At 36.5% G+C, this 18,562-nt stretch overlaps 2 long non-coding RNA genes across 2 annotated transcripts in view; one reads left to right on the forward strand and one right to left on the reverse strand.

The window, feature by feature from the left end:
- Positions 1-7,866, reverse strand: part of LOC110345013 (uncharacterized) — a 37,613-nt gene extending 29,747 nt beyond the window's left edge. The window contains exon 1 of the long non-coding RNA XR_002388041.2: positions 7,704-7,866. This is a non-coding gene — a long non-coding RNA (uncharacterized LOC110345013). The remainder of the gene's footprint in view (positions 1-7,703) is intronic.
- LOC110345012 (uncharacterized) overlaps positions 1-18,562 on the forward strand; it is a 382,083-nt gene that overhangs the window by 289,044 nt on the left and 74,477 nt on the right. Inside the window, exons 3-4 of the long non-coding RNA XR_015449948.1 lie at positions 8,180-8,295; positions 8,488-8,565. This is a non-coding gene — a long non-coding RNA (uncharacterized LOC110345012). The remainder of the gene's footprint in view (positions 1-8,179; positions 8,296-8,487; positions 8,566-18,562) is intronic.

Consider the following 18,562-nt stretch of genomic DNA (forward strand, 5'->3'; position numbering starts at 1 on the left):
ATTGAGTGATGCAAATAATTCAAGGCTCTGAGAGCCTTTTTAAAGAAGGTAACCATGTACCTTACCAGGCCTCCTGATATATCCTCATGTGGCTGAATGTTAGTGGAAACACAACGTAATCTCAAGGTACTAGAAAAATGCCTGAGAGTTGCCTCTATTACAGTAAGTTAGTTTTTCACTATGTTGCTAAACAGTGGTTAGGTGTTAAATTCCTGATTAACACGCTGTCAAATGTGTGATTGCTTATGTTGGCCCTCCCACTTCTAATTGGCTAATTTCTATTTATTATGTTACAACAGCACAGCCACCCAAAGATAATGGTACTTTACATAAATCATGATTATATCAAGTTTAGGGAAGATCTCATTGCAGTAGTCTTCAATATATTTGAAATCATGCAAATTATAGCAGCATGGTGGAAATGATCAAGTTTTTCAAAAATAATTTAAAAAATCAAGTTGAGCTATGTCACAGAGAGTACTCAGGATAACATCTTACAAATCCTCAGCAATTATCTCTTTGTAATCTTGGAGCCCTTTGAACCTATTACCACATGGCTGTTCTCTTCAGAACCATTCATCTTCAATACCCTTTTCATCTCTTACACTTTGTCATATTCTAGTAACATGAGACCTTTCCTTAAAATACATGGTTTTATATAGCTTTTATTCATTGGACATGACACACTCACTTCAGCTCATACGAAACACATCCATGAAATACTATGATTGTGACTAATAAATTTTATGCAGTGACCAGAATATGGTGACCCACCTTGAAAAGAACCACATTGTGCCATACACCAGTGAAGAACCACGCTGTTATTTTACCTGGCAGTGTTTGGGCACAGATGTGAGAGTTGTACCTCTGTTCTGGTAGTTTCTACTCTTTAGAGGCCTGATTTACCTATATTCACATGTTGAGCATACACAAATGTTATCCTATATTTACAGAAGAGTATATCTAAGATCTCTTTCAACAGAAAAAGTTTATGTTATGAAGTCTGAGCCTGGACACTCCAATTAGGGCTTTGGTACTACTCCTAAGGCCTCTGCTGTCATTTCAAAGCCATGCATTTATAATGAGCTTGCCCTTTCACCTTCCTCTTTTGTTTCTTCTGGACCTTTCCTCTGCTTGCTGTGTTTATTCCCTTAGTAATAATTAATGATACTAGCACTGTCTGGGTCAAGGCAAGAAAACAATCCAATATCTTCCTTTTCATATCATCTTTATATAGGTCAATCTTCTGGTACACCCGGGTTCATTATAGATGTCGGAAAATATAAGTAAGTTTAAAACTTTTTATAAAGGCCTATTTCTTCTGGATTTTCAAATATTCCAAAAAGAAATTGAAGATATACAACTCTTATGTGTCTTAATATTTTTCCTACAACAGGAAGAATTGTATGAATGACTTAATGGAAGGCTGTGGTTGCTATTAATTAGTTTTCTTGAGCTGCTTTAACAAATTACCAAAAGCTGGGATGATTTAAAGAAGCAAAATTTACTTTCTAATGGTTCTGAAATCTAAACATCCAAAATCAAAGTATCAGGAGGGCTATACGTTCTCTGAAGACTCTAAAGGAAAATCTTCTTGCTTCTTTGTAGCTGCTGGTGAGTCCCAGCAATTCTTGGCATTCCTTGGTTTAGGGCGGTTTAATTTCAATCTCTGACTCTTTTATCACATGTTCTTTCCTGTGTGTATCCTGTGTGTTAGTCCCTTTCAAGCCAGGCTAGAATTATTTCTCATGGTTAAAATTTCTCAGAAAGCCCACACAATTTGCACAGCTCTGAGCAGTAGACAGGAAGTAGCCTCTGCAAATCTTTCTTGGATAAGTCTATGTCTATTTGTGGCTTCTGTTGAGAGGGTTGATTGTCTCCATTACGCACAGGCTTATTCTTGTCAATAAAAAGTTGTCCAGTCACACACTGTGAGGTTGGGCATTCATGTTGTAGTTATCCACTCACAGGCCGAGTTTCTGAGTTTGGTTTTCAGAAATCCCAGCAGGTCCCTTTCTTAGCTCCAGGAGAAAAGAGTTTCTTTCTGGGCAGATACAGAAGCTTTCAGGTAATTTATGTTGCAGTGAACTGGGAATCTGAAGCACTGAGCTCATCCCTTTTTCTTCCCACTTCCTCTAAGGAATCACTTTCATTATTATGCTCATTAGTCAGACAAAAACACGCTAATGAATCTCTGTGTGTCTGCTTTCTGTCATGATGACAAAATAACTGAGAACATCAACTAAAAGGAGGAGAAATTTACTTTGCTCATGGTTTCATGGTTTCAGAGGTCTCAGTCTATGGTCTTTTGGCCTCATCATTTCTGGGTTTGTGTTGAGGCAAAAATATCATGGCAGAGAGAAGTGGTAGAGGAAGGCTACATACCACATGGAAGCCAAGAAAATGGGGAGAAGAGAGAGGGAAAAGGGCTGGGGAAAAGATATATTTCCCAAGGTCATGGTTTCATGATCCACTCCCTTCAACTAGACCCCATCTCCTAATGGTCCATTCAGCTATGGATTCATCAAGCATTAATCATTGATGAATTTAGTGCTTACATGATGTGATCACTTCTTGAAAGTCCATCAGATGGCAACAAGGTCTTCAATAGAATGAGCCATTTGGAGGGCATCTTTGGATTATAGTCACAACAATATCAAACATGTGGTCATTCAGAACCTTGACCTTCAGAAGTACTTGATTAAGGGTATCCCAATTATGATATTTGTGTATTGCTATTATCATATGTTATGGACTAAATATTTGTGATTCCTCCATCCTCATTCATAAGTCAAAGGTCAAACCCCCAGTATGGCTGTATTTGAAGAAAGTAATGAAATTTAAATAAGATTTTAAAGGGGTGGGTCTTAATTCTGTAGATCAGTGTTATTATTAAAACAGCTATCAGAGAGCTCATATTTTCTCTGTCTGTGGACAAAGAAAGGAAATCTGTTTGAGGACATCATGGCAAGGCAGCCAACCACATGCAAGGAAGAAAACTTTTACTAGGAGCTGAGCCAGTCAGGACCTTGATCATGGATTTTTTCATCATCAGAACTATGATAAAATACATTTTTGTTGTTTATAGTATATTATTATGAAATTCCAAGTGAATATTACATCATTTCATAGAGTGTCAATGCCCTCCTTATCAATGGAAATACAGTCATTCGTGCCTTTCAGGCTTTAAATATAAACGGCTCAAGGACAAACTATAGAATCTGCAGAACAAATTCAGAAAGCTCATCTTTAAGATTCTGTTTCTCTAGAACTACCCTTGGTACCAAAATTTCTACCAGTCAGGGTTTTCCAGAGAAACAGAGCCAACAGAAGATACAGACGTAGAACTATTGAATCCAAGGAACCTCAGAATAGCAAGTCTGAGCATTGAAGACAGGTAGACCAGAAGGCTGGATATTCTTGGTGCAGGATTGACATTACAGTTGTGAGTCAGAATATCTTCTGGGGGGGCACTCTAATTAGATGAGGCTTACCCAAGTTGAGAATAATCTTTTTTACAAGAATAACCTTCAAATGAATTCAACTGATCACAGACATTAATCATATCTATAAAATGTCTACAGGCAACATCTAGATAAGTCCTTGAGTGATTAGCCCATGTATTGTTCGGCTTTCTGTTGTTACAATAAAATACCTAAGGAAAGATTTTATATATGTGTATATATATAAGAGAGATATTCAGCACAGTTTTGGAGCAGAAAGTTCAAGAACAGGCAGCCCCATTGCTTTGGCTGTTGATGAGCAGCTCCTTGGCTACATTACATCATGGCAGATGGCATCGTTCCAGGAGGGTGTGTGAAAGGGAGCAATCACATGATGAAGCAGGAAAGCAGAGAGGTGAGGGAGGGGCCAGTTGTATTCTTTTATAACAATCTTCTTGCAAAAACAAGAGTCCTGTAAGAGCTATGCCAATTGACACACTTAACTGTGTAGAACAGAAAGTAGGGGAGTCAGGAGGAGATAGGGCCCTGTCCCAGCCAACCAGAACTCTGCCTGCGCTGGCAGTTGTTACTCTTGTTCCATGTGGGAAAGAGCTCGGAGTTGTCCTCTGACAACAGAGCTCAGAGGTTATCAGACACTTCCGTAATCCAGTCAGAGAGTAGCTTTGAGCATGGATTGACTTATTTCCTGGGTGTCATTTTAGAGTTTTTTCACTTAACGACACTGCTGGGGGATTTACAGAAAGAACACAGCAAACAGCAAAACATCCCCGGGTGTGGTTTTTCTAGCAACATACACATGATTCTAATTAATACTGCCTGTCAGCTTTCCACTAACACATCTCTCCTCAGAAATTTTTGTTTTAACAAGCCCTATGTATGTATGCTCCTATTTAAAGTTCTGTCCTGCAAACACAGCTATTTTGATAGTGGCACACATTTGGTTAATTTCTTCTGAAGGATTGTGGATGACTAATAAAAGGTTTTAAATGCATTGTCTTTAGGCTCCCCAGAAATGTTTCCCAGGATCCTTGTTACACTCCTATATACCTGCATGACATCCTTATCTGCCAAGAGCTTTTCCAACCATGTCCCATTTGACTCCTTCCTTTACCATGATTCTGTTTTGGTGGAGAGTATTTTTCTCTCTCCTTTCTCTCCATCATTCTTTCTACCCTCCCTCTTGGTCACTCATTCTTCTTAACTCATCGGCTTCCATATTCTGCCTCCCTTATCTCTTTCCTATTCCCTTCTGTCACTTTTAAAATTAACCATAGTGTGTTTTTTTTCTTTTTAGAAAAAATATTAAATATATGTATGGCTAAGTAAATGGTATGCACTTCATTTTTGTTTAAGAATTAAGTTAATATTTTATTGATTTTTTTCTTGCGTATGTCTGCCACTTTCCCTTGCTAGTAGTCATGTAGTAACTTTCCATTTTATCTTGACTCAGATCTGTTCTGTCCTGTTAGAACTGGTTATTCACTGGATCCATAGGCACAAGGCCAAGAGTCCACAGCATTTTAAGGAAACCACAAAATGTTTTAATTTCTTTTACTATCTGAAGAAAAATATACATAGTTCAGTCTAGATTATATTTATTCTTTATGGTAATACAGCAATAAAATAAAATTTCTCTTTATATATATTTTATGGAGGAAGGGGCCTTCAAAGGCATGTAGGGCCTATAGAAGCCATAATGCAGCCTTGGAAGAAGCAAAGTGAGTTTTAAAAACAGACAGAGAGGACTGAGTTTTAAGACTTCCTGTTGCATCTTAGATAAAGACTTTTCATGTGATAGAAAACTTCTCACATCCTCAACTGCATTTTATGTCGTTTCCTTTCAAAAATCACTATTTTATGAAATTTGTGCTTTGAATTTCTGGACACACCTAACCTTTCACACCTCAGGGCTTCATCCTTCTGGAACGTTCTCCCTAATTGTCTTGGTCTTCCTCTGCCTGCTCTTTAGTCCTCAGTTTAAATGTTCTTCTCTGAGATGACACTTTTTCAGCCATTCAATCTAAACCAAGGCTTCTTTTGATAATCCCAGAAATGTAATTCGAATGCTGTCATATTGATTGCTTAGATATCGATGATTTTTCATTCAATATTCATTCTTCTACTTTGCGGTGTGGAAGCTGCCCCTTCTGATCTTTATTATGGACCGAGAATTCACAGTACTGCTGAGCACTCGCCTTCAGACCATAATTTCAGAAATAAGTAACAGCCTTGAATTGATTAATACATTAATATATTTGAGAATTTTTAAAGAGTCTAAAAATTTTTTATGATATTTTAATTTCTGTACAGTAACTTTGATTTCTTTTACTTTCAGTCCCCCTATTATTAGAGTTATTAAATACTATGCAACTATAAGCTAATAGTAGACTTAAGAACTTAATACCTCAAAATTTAAAATACATGAAAGTGAGTTTTTAAATCTTTTTTATTTGAATCTAATCTCTATGATAGTTAAATTATAATTGTGCCTTTTCTTTTCATAGAGAAAAAATCATAAGGATCCAGGAAGGCCCATGAAATATTGGCTCATGCCCTGAAGTTTTATATAACTGTGAGAATTCTTACCACTCATGTTTGATATAATGGAGACATTGAAGGCTAAGGGCCCCTCTTTTTTCTTCACATTTAAAAAATCAATATTATAGGAAAGGATGAAAGTAATAAAAATCTAAGGCAGTTTATCAAACTTTTAAAAAATTTGCCTCATTATTAAAATACATATTCATTCTCTTAATTCTGATCATTTGGAGATTTAATAGCTTTTAAACCAGTCCCTCATTATTCAAGAGATGCTTATTCTCTTTCCTTCAAATACTTCAGATGTCTACTGTTGGCAGAATTCTGACATCCTCTGAAGCTCTTGGAAAACTCACTAACTTAGTTTAATTCAGGGAAAGCTTCATTAATTTAACTAGATCAGAATGAGCTTCACTCCCAAAAATTAACCTACTTAGCTCAGAAATAGTCTCTCTACCTTCAATTGCCATTTCTCCAGATCACTGCAGTCAGATTGTCATTGTGTTTTCTTCACTTACAAGGACTGAGACCCTTGCAGCTCATAGAATGACCTGGCATTTTACGGGATTCAGATCATTTAAAGGGCCATAGACATATTTCCTGAAATATAGCTTAATTCTGTTCTAAAACATTATGTTTTACTTAAAGAGAGCTACAGCAATTATCTATGTCTTTAAAATCCCCTTTTTGACACTAATGTAAAATTGCTACCAATGATATTTATTTCAGGCCCCTCCTTTAAAATGAATAGTTACTACTATTTGAATAAAACACAGAGAAGTTGCTAACTTGTTCTTTCAAAGAGATTTTTTTTTTTGCAACTGACTTAAGCAATAGTCAGAAAAAGAAGAATAACATGCATGAAAAGCAATAATAGTAGTTTCTCATTCTGTAATCATTGAAGAGTGGGAAATTTTATATTATTTTATTCTTTATTAATACTTACAAAGGGAATATGTCAAATGTGATTACTTTTGTTCACTTTCATCAAATTACATTCTTCTTGCTTTTTTAGCAGTACTAGCTTACAAACTTTAAGTTGTATTTGTAAAATGAGCAGTTGAGCATTTTACTGATGGGAAAAATTTAAGTTGGAATTAAGATATATTATTTAGAATCATAAAAAGATTGAGTTGGAAGACAATTTAGAGATAATATACTCCAATGCTCACTGTGAATCCTCATTTTATTATTTCACAGATGAGGACACTGATTTCCCAAGAATTGCTTATTTCTGCAGATCTAATCAGTATGAACAATAATTTATCAATTTCTCAAAGAAACCAGTAATGTGTATTTCTTTAGGTTAAGTGCTTCACAAGCACAGTTTATTTTCAAACTCTACCAATAATGCGAATACTTAACATATGCCTCATGTTTAATAAATATTATCTGATATCGTATAATAACTATAACATTCCTTGTAGACTAAATACATAAAAGGTATTGTCATTTACTTTATTGAATTCTTTAGAGGTATTCATGGAGGAAATGAGGTCAATATTGTCAAGATTATTATTCGTTGAATTGGGTTTCTATGTTGCTGAATAGATTTTTAATAAGGAACTGATGCTTGAGATGGAATCATTTTCTAGTCTACACTTAATATAGGCAGAAACACAGGGGAACCTACATAAACAAGAGAAAAAGTCCTCAAGCTCAAGTTCTAGAGCCAAATCAAAGTGCTTGATGCTGACTTACCTCATTTTGATCTTAACTTGCTGCTTGCTCCTTCCAAAAGAAATGTTAGATCTGGGTCTGTCTTGAACAAACTGCTTTTTTCTGTAGCTTCAGGCTTTATTGTCACTGAGAATGGCCCTTGAGACCTGTCACAGCATTCATTATTTTGCCTTCTTACTAAAAGTTTAAGATTCCCAACATTTAACTGAGAATGTGTTATGGTTTGGTGTGTGTTTTCCTAGAGATAAAGCAGTCTTTATCTTGTGGTATTATGACAGCATTGAGATTAATACTGGTCTTTTGTTTTAGAAACAAAACTTCCTTTTAAAGGATAGAAAATAAATTAAAAGTCATATTAATGTTCAAAAACATTCTTCAAAATCTCTCTAAGAAGTTAACAGCTTACACCAAAGGAATCCCTGTGGTCTGTTCCCCTTCTGACTTACTAGAGCTGCCTCTGAGTGGAAAACTGAGTTGCTTCTCGATTTTGTCTCTAGCTGTTGTGCCCAGAAGACTTGAAAGCAGGGAGGCGATTCCAAGATGCCTATAACAGCAGGACGTTTTTCTCAGGGAGTACTCATTCATGCCTCACTGAAAGTGAAGATCCTGTCAGGTATGCTTTACACAATTAAGCCTTTGCTTGAATCAGGTGCATAGTCACGAAGAAGAATCCATCAGAACAAAAATGATTTATGCTTTTTATAAAGTGAGATACTTCCTTAACTATTTGAACCAAAACAAAGTCAAAATCAAACAAAAGCTTTCATTAGCCTAGTATCACCTCAATTTTCTTGTCACCTGACAGATCCACGACAAGACTGACTTCACAGCCATTTCACTGATCAAGACAGTCTTTATGGGCATTTTTAGTAAAAGATAAATGGTAAGGAGAACTTTTTATGTAAGAGATTGCATTTGGAAAATGTTTAGTTGCACTGAGCATGTGTTTGGAGTAACCTGTGACCTATGTCTCTGTTGTTTAAGGATTTTTGTTCCAGGATTTGTTTCTTGCTGGAGAAATGTGCCCACAAGCCTGTACTCATAGATTATTGTACACTGACAGCCCAGGCATGGGCCTGATTCTAAGCAAAACTGTGACAGCAGTCTATGGGGATCCCCTTCTTTTTATGAACTACTTGCCCCGCACTGTGCCGGTTTCCCAAACTGGCATCTCACAGGAGTCTGGTGGCCTATCATGTTTTATAATCAACAGATTGCATTCATATTGGTGAGAGACCTTGGAGAATAAGGTTCCAGAATAGCTCATCCCTTTTACATACTGTTACTTTCACCAGCGCTACTGATGGTTCCTAGATTTTTAGATTTTATAGTAGAGTGAAATTTCAACAACAACAAAATGGGGATGTGACAAGATAAAGGGAAAAAATAAAATAGAGCTGTCAGCTTAGTATTGTATTGATAAAAAGTGACAGTAGACACACATACACAAACACACACCCTCACCCCCACACACCTACTACATGATCTGTTATGGTTTGGGTCTGGATGTTCCCCCAAAGCCTCACATGGTCTAGGCTTGATCTAGCAAGTAACTAACACATGATCGCAGTATATTTAGCCAGTGATATAGAAATCAGTGGGCTGGAGGCAGCTCCACAGAACCTGGACACATGTAATATGGCCCAGACAGCTTTCCCCTCATCTCTGGCCTCTGCAAAGCATGCCCTGTAGCTGCTGGTAATATTTCCCAAGCTGGTGGGCACCTACTGGAGTTGATAAAAATTCCTGATTCTTGCTCCACCACAAAGGTTAGGACATTTCTATCAGCATTTGAGATCATCTGTGCTCTTCTATAGTTGACATCTACATCAGACATATTTATGTCCAGAAGCTGAATGAGCTCAGCATGAACAAAGTCCCATCCTTATGATGTGGAGAACAGTGAAAGCAAAAGACATTGCCTGGGTGTCTCTGACCTCTTTTAGCTTTCTCCAGCAAGCCTTCTCACCTATCTCAATTTTGTTTTGCTCTTGCCACATAAGGGAATCAAAGTACAATGAAATAAAACACTACCACCTTTTTGTACCAGTATTATTAAAAATTAAATAATGCACTTAGTTATTATATTGAATTTTTAATTATTATTTACAATATAATTTCATATATAAAATATATTTTTACTCAACATAAAAATGTTCTAATCTCAAAACAAAAGTAAGCCCTTTCACCACTCTTTGCATGCCAGAGAAAGCCTGTACAGAGTTGGGATTCCTCCATGTTGGATCTGCAGTACTCTGGGCTACATCTAGCCTATTTGCTCATTAGTAAACTGCTTAGCTACCACCTTTGATTTTCCATTGATAATTCAGTTGTGCTAGTCCATCAGTCCCTTGCATTATTTTAACATGCACCAGGTGGCGATAAGAAAGCATACATAAGCTTGTGCCTTTCATCTGAGATGAGAATTCATGATTTTTAAAAAAACTTTGTATCTCAAAATTCAATTAATTTGATTATTAAGGAAAACTATCACTATATAACAACATCAGGTCTACAGAAGAAAGACCAAAAACGCCATAATATACCCAAACTGGCATTTGTTAAATTTTTTAATTGACTTTTTTGGGGGTGTACATTTCCATAGAGCACTACATTTTCTCTTTAATGAGACTTTACTAAAAAGTGTGATTGATCCCCAAATGAGACTTTGTTTATATTAAAGCCAAGTCACTACTTCTAACTCCCTTCAAGGTCTCTGTTTCTCTGTTGGTTGCTTGTTTGTATTTGCAAGTTCCTGTGGTTTTTCATTCAACTTTCACGATATCTACCTATGTGATGAGAAATGGTTCTTACTTCTTTTCCTCCTCACTTTAGCTTTCAGTTCTTCAAAATAACACAAGTACCAATTGTTTAAAACTCCACGCCACCGAGTCAGTCAGAGAATTGACACAAAGTGATCTGTTTTTTTATAGAGTGACCCTTCTCAAATGGCATTTGCCCTTAGGGACTGTGAGCCATACCAGCAAAACCAACAGAGGTGATTTGGAATCTAAAGACATTCTTGCTTAAATTACAGCAAGTAAACCTGGCATAGTGGCACATGCCTCTAATCCCAATATTCTGGGATATTGAGGCAAGAGTATGGTAGATTAGGGGACAGACTGGACAATTTAACAACTTAGAGGAATCCTGTCTCAATAAAGGAGGAAGAGAGATATAGCTCAGTGTGACGGTCCTAACTTAAATTCCCCATATCTCAAAATGATCAAGCAGTGAATATCAGTTATGGATTATGAGTGTGATGAAGAAGAAGACCAGTGTGATTAGGGGAGTAATTTAGGGGCAAGGGAGTAAAAGCAGAATGTTTTATCAACAGTGGTTGTCCTAATTCTTGTCTTCTATCATTGGACTAAACCTAGTTCCCAGAGCACTGTGAGTTTTAAGGTATACCAAGAGATGCAGGGATGGAGAAAGAGTGGGGTTAAAAAAAGATTTAAGAAATGTCATAAACATATACCAACTCCCCATTGTGAATGTAATCATCATGTACTACAAATATAATAAAATATAAATAAATAAATATATAAATGCAGGTATGTCTAGTTCTTAGCCTTCACCTGGTGATATTAAAAATATTGGTAATTCATTCCATCTTCTTATATTATGATTTAGTAGCTATGGAATGAGGTCAGCAAATTATTTGGTCATTTCATTTATTTCTCCACATGATTTTGGGGGAAGACATGTCTACATTGAAAACCAAGCAACTTAAACCAGTGATTTAACAAAGATAGGAAGGGACAGCACTTCAATCTTAATGCCTGCTCCTCAATCATGGTAAGAATACTTGGAAGGCGACCTCTACTTGATTCATTGAAAAGACTGGGAAAGAGTTTCTTTCCGACTGGCTTGAATCATTACTAAATATGCTTTTTATATTATAAATATGCTTTTTATATTATAAATTATAAATTTATAAATGTATAATGTAAATTCATACTATTTTATGAGAGTTGTCAGAAACGCTTAGGAAACCTACTTCTTTCCCAAGAATATATCTGTAAAGGGATAACATATAAATAGGAAAAACACACTAACATGCAAAAGAACCTCCATGTTTATTCATTATCTTAGAGTTTATTCATTATCTTAGAGTTTTAGAACTGGAATAGACCATAAAGAAGATCTACATCAGTATTTTTCAAACTGCAGTCATGATCTAATAGAGTGTAATAGAAATCAATGCAGAGAATTATAGCTAGCATTTTTTAAATACTAGAAATAATATATGATGGAACAGAATAGATTGAAAAATAATGTATCAGTCCATCACATGCAGGAAGGTTTTTTTTTTTTGGTGTGGACATGTAGGATTTCATAGTCATGGATCACCACGTAAAACTTCTTTTTCTTTTTTTTTACAGTAGCAGCCATCAGAATGTGTATAAAGAATGGTATAAAGAATTCTTTCCCTTGACAGAGGGAACAAATGGGTCCTCGAGAACTTAAAGAAATTAATCACATTCACAAAGCTAGATTATGGAAACAATTGGATCAAAAGCAGACTTCCTGCTTAGTCCTTTTTTTTTTGAGTTTCTTTCTTGGCTTTACCATGCCATCTGAAATACAGAATTCTGGAGAAGCAAATAAGCTTGATTTTTCTTTTGTACACTGTCTTGGTTACTTTTATCATTGCTGAGACAAAATACTCTACACTCAAAGTTAAAGGAGGAAATGTTTATTTAGATCACTTTTTGTAGAGGTTTCCAGAGGAGAAACACTTCATGGAGGGCAGAGGATAGCAAAACAACAAGGGACAACCACAGCTCTTTCTATCCCTTATATCTTATGCAGGCTATTTAGGGTGGGTAGTACTCACACCCTTAATCTTAGTACCCTTGATCCTAGCATTGCACTATGAATCAATCCAGCATCACACATTCCATGTCCAGCCACCTTTGGAAAAGCCCCACCTATGACCACATGAAGGTTTGGGGGGGACATTCAAACACAAGCCATAACATACACACATCAACTAAAAGACTTCAAGTTTGAGAGAGTTAAAATGCAGAAAGGACAGAATTCAAGTCTGTAGTTTTAATGTAAGAATAATAGATTCTGCTACTTTTGGAAGACATTTGACTACTTTCCGTCCAGAAATCATTGTTTTAGAAAGATTATATTTGATTAAAATGCAAAAAGGTTTGAAATAGACACTAGGGTAAGAAAGAACAGATATGTGGCTGATGGAATCTAACTAATGAGGATGCATATTAAATTGTCAGTGACAATGACACTGTAGGAGAAAAAGAATCCATGAGGCCCTGTAGATGTGCAATAGATTGGACCCAAAATAAGACAGATTATAGGACAGTGTTTTACAAAGTAAACTTAGACATTTACATATTGATCACTTGGGATCTTTGTTAAAATTAGTATTCTTAGATCTTCCTCTGACTGTACTTAATATGGCTGAGCAGACTTGGAAGTTGCATTTTTACATAACCAGGTGATTCTTATGTGGAGAGAAGCCCTGAAATCAGATGTGAAAAAGATCAAACATCAACAAAACTCTAAATATTTCTAATTTAGTTTTTTGTCATGCCTGTTAGTAATGTTCAGCTCCAACAATGAATGTAGTAGTGGTAGTAGTATGTTGGGAGAGGGCCATGATTGATCTGGTATATTGACTTCCTTCCTATTTAACGGAAGCCAAAAATTGCCCTCTGCTGTTTCTTTAATTGCTTTTATTCATTTATTCACTCAACCCATCACTCAGCCTTGAATGCTTCCTATATACTGGCACTCTGTTGAGCTCTGGGACTGCAAAGGTGAGTAGAGGATTATATTGGAAACATAAGTCAATTAGCTGTCATGCTCAACTTCTCCTCCAGTTTAACAGCTTCTCTGGTATCCTTAGAAACAACAACCCTTGTTTCCTGTGACATACACTCATTCTCAAGCCATAGCTAAATAGATAAGCAAAGGCCACCTGTCCAAAGTTAAGGCCATCATTTGAATAGATGCTCTCCTTTAGAATTTGAGGTGACCCAATGGCAGTAGTAAAACAATTCCATGTGTGAGTATATGTGAGTTATAAGTTTATATCATAGGGATGGCCATAATGTTTCTCTAGCAAAGTCCTTCAGAACTCAGACTTCAAGTTACTTCCCAAAGAGGAGTCCTTGGTGGCCTCCTAGGAAAGCTCAGACCCTCCTGATATTTTATTTTTCTCATGTTTCTATGGCTTGTACATAGATGTCTCCCCAAAGCCTCCTGCAGTCATAGATGGGATTTTTATGGAGGTGGGTGGATGCAGGGTGTGTCATGCTGAGATCAAAGATCCAATACTAGGATTAAGGGTGAGTCCTACCTACCCTAAGGGTTGATAGCCTGGATAAATTATAAGGAACAGAAAAAGGCTTGTTGCTTGTACCTTGGTGCTTGGTGCCTTTTGCCTTCTGCTTGCCATGAACTGTTTCTCTTATGCAGTGCCCCTCACCATGCCACCCTGCCTTGGAGCTAGCCAACCATGAACTAAAACCTCTACAAACTGTGAGCTAGATAAACTTTTCCTCCTTTGACTTTGGGTGTTGTGTATTTTGTCTCAGCAATGAGAAAAGTATCTAATACACATGTGATGCATAGTCTCCTTTTTTCCTTCACATCAATTGTAATTAAATAACATAGATGTGATAATTGGTTATAGTCATTCATCCCAACTAGGGTACAAGTTTCATGAAGGCTGAGTTGTGCTTGTATTGTTTATTGATCTCTATGCTTTTCAACATAAATACATGTTTAATACATACTTGATTACAAAATTTACTTGAATTCACTTCATATTTAACCACTTACAATTTTTTAAATACTGGATGAGCACAAATTGCCTTTTTGGTTAATTTTATAAGATAATTAACAAGAACTATAAAAACAACAATTTTGTCAAATTTATTCAATACGAGAATCGAATAGTTGAAATGACACTTGCCCAAGTGACCCTTGGGATAGTCAGTAAGTAAATAAATGCATTGGCCAAATGAAGCTTGGGGTAAATTGTTAAGTGGTTAATATTTTCAAGTGGATTAAAAAAGTTTTACTTTAAGATTTTCTTAAACAGTAGTGGAGTTGATCTAGTCTTATGGTACTTCCAGCATCTACTATAGTGAAGAACTCTGCGTTATTCATTTTCTTATCACTGGAAAAAAATATCCAACATCCGCAACTTAAAGGAAAAGATGTTTAATTTGGCTCATGGTTTCAGAGGGTTCAGTCCATGGTTAGTGCTTCCAAGGCAGAAATAGCTTGGAAGAAAGTCATGGGGAAGGAAAGCTTACCTAATGGCAGCTAGGAGCCAGAGAGAGAAGGAAGGAGCCAGAGACAGAACATTCCTTCCAAAGCATGTGCCCAGTGATCCACCTCTACCAACCAGGCCTCACCTCTGAACACATTAGATTTTAGTGGACATTATAGATCTAAACCATAAAATACCAGAAACCAGAAAATTTTTGTTATTGTCTGCCAAGGCTGAGCCTCCTCAGGGGTACCTGAAGAGTTGTTCATTTAGTCCATATGGTCTTTTGTATTGTGAATGAGTCTATTATTCCCCAATAAAGAATAAGACACAGAGCTATTTATCAGAGTAAGGGCAGCATCAGAGCAGGAGAGCCAGAGCCAGAACTCAACAGTTCAAGAGTCACTTGTCTTTTTTTCTTCATCAAAAAGAGCTACAGTGTTCCTTAGATCACAGAAATTCTATTAGTTGTTATCAGCTTACTGGGACATGGTGAGACAAAACACTTTCATGACTTTGCAGGGCTGTGTAGTGCATAAGTGGTTGAGTATGTGAAGTCATTCTTATATAACTGTTGTCTGTTATGTGCATGCCCCTGATAGTGGAGTTGTGTCCTTAAGTGTCCTCAAGAGTTCCTATGATTCCCAGACTTTGAGTATAATCAAAAGTGGTACCCCATATTGTCTTAGTTACTTTTCAAGTCATTGCTGAGACAAAATACCCAATTCCTAAAATTAAAGGAGGAAAGGTTTATTTAGCTCACTGTTTGTAGAGGTTTCAGTCCATAATCACCTGGCTCCAAGGCAGGGTGGCATGGCAGAGGAGAAACAGTTCATGGAGGGGAGAAGGTAGCAAAACAACAAGGGACAGCCACAGCTCTTTGTATCTCTTATATCTCATCCAGGCTACTTAGGGCAGGTAGCACTCACACCCTGAATCCTAGTGCCCTTGATCCTAGCATTGCACCATGAATCAATTCCAGCATCACACACTCCAGATTCAGCCACCTCTGAAAAAGCCCCACCTATGACCCTATGAAGCTTTATTGGGACATCTAAACACAAGCTATAGTACTCATTACCACTGTATTTGTAACATTTTTATCTCTTGATTTATTTGATCAGAAAAATTAAAGTAAGGATCCCTAAATTCCAACTTAAATTTATTGTGAAAAGTTGCCAATTTCAAGCACTTAACTAGTACTTCTCTTCCATCTGAAGAAATGGAAGTTGTCATTAATTGTTCGCCCTCAATATTTCCCTCAACTATTAGCAGTTCCTTTCAACTTTACCCTCAACAACTACTTTACTTTCAAACTCCCAGTTCAAGTTATAGTCATATTTCCCCTGAACCACTGCAATAGTTGTGGTTAACTGGCATCTCTTTTTCTGCCACACTCCCCAATGGCTGAGTATTGTTTAGTATATAGGAGTAAGAATTCACCACATTACCACTTAGAACTTTCCAAGTAGTTTCTGAAGGCACTTAGAATCAACTCTCCAAACTCCCTTTACAGTTGTATACATTGAGCCCATTCTTATTTTTTCTGACTTTGTGGATTGTGTGACTCTCCTTATTGTTCACAGTCCTCTAGCAACAGTGAATTGCTGGTGTCACTGGCCATACTGAGTTTATTTCTTTGTTAGGGCTTTATTAGGTTAGCTTCTGTTTCTGCCTGGAATATTTTGCTTTCCTCTTCACATGAATGGACCTCTCTTGTCTTTCACTTTAAATGCTACCTTCTCTAGGAAGTTTTCCCTGGATACCCAATCTAAAGAATCACCAGCTACCAGTTTCCACAGTATCCTGTGTTCATTCTCTCCCTTTCCTTACAATAATTTATTATTTTTCTTCTCTCATATTTTTATTGTAGGCCTTACCACATTAGAAAGTAAACATCATGAAAACAGGACACTGGCCTCAAAATCATTTTAATTTATGTGCATCCTAGAACTCATCTCTGGGGTATGAGAGAATCTTGATAAATATTTATAGAAAGAACAAACTTTTCCATGAAAATGTAAGTGTTATAACTAGAACACTTTTATTGGCTATAGATTTGTAATTTTACCTAAGTGTATTTGTTTTAATCAAATAGAGAACCTCAATAGGGAAAACATTTTATTCTTTGTCAATAAGCAGGCACACACTTGAGTAGTCTCTGCATCCATTGTACTAGGGTGAAAAAGGCATTTGCATTGTTACATATGATAGCAGGATAGGAACAGATTCTGAGAGCCCTAAACTCCCTCACAGTCCAGGAGGTAGATTATTTTCTCCCACTGATCTCCTTGAAGGAAAAGAAAAATCACAGAACCCGGGAGCTCTCTGCCTCTGCCTTGGGTTAATCACACTGACTTTCTCAGCAGAGATCACGGAAGTTTACTAATCAATGTCTATGAGGCCTTTGTGCAATGAAAAAGGATACAGAAATAGTGATGATAATTTCTCATTTTTGCTCATGCATGGTATACACAAGGGGAAAAAAAGGCAAAATAATGTTTTTCATGCCATGAAGACTTTTAGGGTATGTACAATTATTTTATAACCTTTGCATTGTGCAGCATGTCTTTTATTCTTGGGAACTTAGCTCTCACATTGTTGCTTTCTTAAAGGCAGCCATCCTAATATTTTCAAATAAACCCCCTATTCTGCCATGTTGGAGTAATTTTTTACTTTCCACTTGCCTTTAAGTGGCAAGTTGACACCCTTTTATTACTTTTGTATCAGAGAAGACACAAAACATGCACTTAAATTACTGTGGACCGAAATGACCCCAGTGTTCAGATTTGATTTGATGACAATAGCTAGGCATATTTGCTCTTTGTGTTTCTGAAGGAGAGGCACCAACTTCCTGGGAATCTAGATTTCTGTTCTCCATCCTTTGTGGTTACACTCAGGCTGGTGAATGGTTAATAAAGGTGTTAACCATTGCCTGTTTACCTAGGCTATCTCTAGAATAATCATTAAAAAAGGATTTACTGGATTTTTGTCATCATTTTTCCACATTTTCAGTTCCTTTCCTACTATTACTTTTATATTTCCATATCCTTGTTATTCTAGTATAAAAGAAAATAACTGAATAAACTCAGTCAAAAGAAGGCATTACATGTTTCACATTCATCCCTTTCCAGAAAGGGTGCTTACAGAAAACAGTGAAATAAAAGAATATTTAATCCAAAGGAATGGATTACTAGTGGAGCATCTGTAGAAAGTTGGAATTTTAACCAGAAAAATTTCTGGTATCTTCTAGATCATGTCATAAAGTTTTGCCTTATATTACCAACGTTACCATGGTTTAAAGCTAGCCCTGTTTCAAGTTCAATAATCAGGTCAAAGTTGAATCAAAGACCATAGTTATCCTTTTTGAACATGCCATGTTTATACCCTCTGGAAGCTGAGTTCATCAGAGCTGACAAGGAAGGTTCTACTGTGACAGTATGTGCTGGCTAGTTTCCCCTTGCCTTTTGTTTTTAAAAGAGTTATAAATTATGAAATATTAGTGTTCAACAGAAGTCGGATTGAACACAGGGAGTATCAGGAGGATAAAGAAAGTAAGACCCACAATAACACCAGGAGGAAAAAAAATCAAATTTCTAATATGTCCAATTTGAAAAGACACTAG

The sequence above is a fragment of the Heterocephalus glaber genome, unplaced genomic scaffold, assembly GCF_053883595.1.
Source record: "Heterocephalus glaber isolate CG9 unplaced genomic scaffold, H.glaber_assembly_v1.0 deba00000818, whole genome shotgun sequence".
Lineage (NCBI taxonomy): Eukaryota > Metazoa > Chordata > Mammalia > Rodentia > Bathyergidae > Heterocephalus > Heterocephalus glaber.